Source organism: Pholis gunnellus, assembly GCF_910591455.1.
Source record: "Pholis gunnellus genome assembly, chromosome: 17".
In the NCBI taxonomy this organism is placed as follows: Eukaryota; Metazoa; Chordata; class Actinopteri; order Perciformes; family Pholidae; genus Pholis; species Pholis gunnellus.
This window is the reverse complement of record NC_136544.1, coordinates 1,836,441-1,839,249: the sequence shown is the minus strand read 5'-3', so window position 1 is coordinate 1,839,249 and position 2,809 is coordinate 1,836,441.

The following is a 2,809-nucleotide window of genomic DNA, read 5'->3' as shown; positions in this document are numbered from 1 at the left end:
CCCTGGATGGCTCGTTTCCTTACTTGTCCATCAGAAGGGCACTAAGCACATCTTAAAGGCTTCTGAAAAACGCTGTGCAAAATATAGATGAAACATACCATCTAAGTCAATTGTCTTTACATCACACGTATGTTATTTGGCCAGTCAACAAATAAAACGTTTGAAAAGCAACAAGAGCATACTCCTGAACAATGGCAGCTTATTTTCTGCTTTGTGTTTTTGCTCACATTTTGATTTACTTCAAAAATACTGGTTTGCCTTTTAAAAGGCAATTTGCAGTTTCAAGTTTCATATAAACTCACTTCTCAGTTTTTCCACCAACATAAGTGTGTATATGCAGGTTTTTTTACACAGAAAAACTGACTCAAATAGGTGATGGAGCGTTTTTGATGTCATGAAGGCGGAACAGTTGGGAAACAATGAAAATGTTTCGGCGGTTACTTTTATAACGTCTACTCTCAAACCAGAGTTGGTGATTGTTGGAACAGTAGAAAGACTAACAAAGACGGTTTTGATGCATTTTATTTAGTTGACGTTGAGCTGTAATGAAGTGACTGATCAGACTGTTGTGTAGCTGAGTGCCTCGCGTTCTCTGTTCTATGCGCCTCACTTTAAAGAATGCAACTCAAACAACCAGCGTTTTTAGGTAGTGTGTAGTTCATGGTTTGTGTTAAGAAACGTTCTCTGTCTGATCTGGACCTAGCTCTTCGAATTAAGGGTTTATCTCCACCAAACCACATCTGGTGATTGTTGCAACAATGGAACTCAAGCTTTTGGTGAGTTTTATTCTGTTTCTGTCGAGTTTGAATGAAGTGTTTCGACGATCAACGAGATAAAATGACTGTTGTCTGACTAGAGTCTGATGGCTGGAGAGAAAATGTATTGTTTTATATGTTAAGAAATTCTAATAATTGCCCAAATCCCTGTTCACTTCAACGTGTGTCAAATAGCATGGCACCGGAAAATGAGCGTATCCACTCGGCTGTCATGTTTCCATCACTGCCCACCGGAGCTGGAGCTGAGGAATACCTGTGACTACCAAACCTAACCGTTTCCACTGAAGACAAAAGCCAGATGGTAGTGGGTGGTAGTGTGTTTTTGTGCCCAGGGAAAGGGCCTTTAGCGAAGTTAGATCAGCCATTGATTGAAGGACTGAAAGGAGCTGTTACAAGATCCCACTCACACCAACTGATTGAGCTAAGCTAGGCTGAACATGATTTGAAAACATAAAACGTAAAAAAGGACATTCATAGGTTTCTGTGACTCTGGGTTTGTAGGAAAATATCTGAAATTCTTGCAAACCGTATTATCTTTTAGAAACTGCCACAATACAAGGACCCTTAGCTCCTGGTCATGTCTGTCCCAGGCCTGTAGTGGACTCTGTAAGAACGGCTCTAATATGAAATACTGAAATCCCACAGCCTCCCTTTTTACCTTTTGAAGTAACCTTAGCAAAGGGGTCACACAATGCATTAGCAGCTTCAGAACCATCACTAAACATCATGTGTTTCTTTCACTATTTAAAAGATGAAAAGAAGAGGAAGAAGGGGTTAATGCCAAGACCAGTTATCCCCCAATTTGGATGAAACTACCTCACCAACATGCCCCCTGCTAACTGAAGTTATTTAGTCCAGAAATACCATCACTGTCACTTTAAGGCCCAAAGTCGCCTTGTTTTCTACTCATTTGTGTGAAAAGCATTTTATCTTCAGCAGAAGCTCTCAAGCCTTCAAGTCGGATGCTTTGTGCACACTCTGCTTTCCGTTTGACTGAATGCTTGTTCGTGTTGCACGGCCTCTGCAAAACATTTCCCCTTTAAAAACACAACATTCACAGTTTACGACAACTCGTCCTCCAGATCTGTAAATGAAATATGTGTACAAAATAATGTAAGAGCGAGGGTAAAGTGAAGCGACGAGCCAGTCGACTTCAACACACAAAAAAAAATGTAAACTGATGTTTTTCAAATATTCTCCTTTGCTTTGTATTGACACGGAAATGGAAAAAGGTAGTGGCATCCCAAAAAGGCGGGAACCTCTGAGTCCATGACGCACACGTCACACACAGAGGAAGGGAGAAAAAAAAGAGAGAGAGAGAAGTTCCATCCCTGTCATTCACTTCCTGAACTGCATCTGTAGTTCTCTCTGATTACTGTTTCTCCAGCTGGCATTATGGCGTCTCTCTAAACAAGAGAAAACTAAACCGTTGATACCTTCTAAGAAATAAATATCAGCAGTTATATTACAGAGTGATGGAAATAGAAATGTCAGTACTCATGGTCGTGAGGACTTACATTTGTTTGACTTACCATATACAGTGTGTGTGTGTGTGTGTGTGTGTGTGTGTGTGTGTTTACAGTGTATGAGCGCATGTGTGAGTTCCACGGTGTCAGCTCATACACAAGTCTTTATTTCCCTTTTTCTAATTCCTCCATGCTTCATCTGGATATGTCACTCCCTTCAGTATCCATTCAGCTAAAGAAAAAAAGTCTTAAGTCTTTCGAGAAGCCCTCCTCTGTAAACAAAACCCTTTAGTTGATTCTGAAAAAGAGACTTGCTGTCAGACAAGACGTCACACCAAGCTCTTCACTCCGGCATCTTCTTAAATGAAGCTCACGCCATCATCCTCTGGGTCTGGCATGTACCATCATCTGCCCTTCCTGCCTCTCTGTCCGCCTATGGGTCAGTCTACTCAATGGGGGTGTGGAGGAAGACGGGCGGGGAAGGGGGCAGGTAATGAGGAACGGTGTGGCACGGTAGTTCAGTCTCCAGGCTAGCATTTGAGAAAAGAGTGAGGAAGAGGAAGGAGG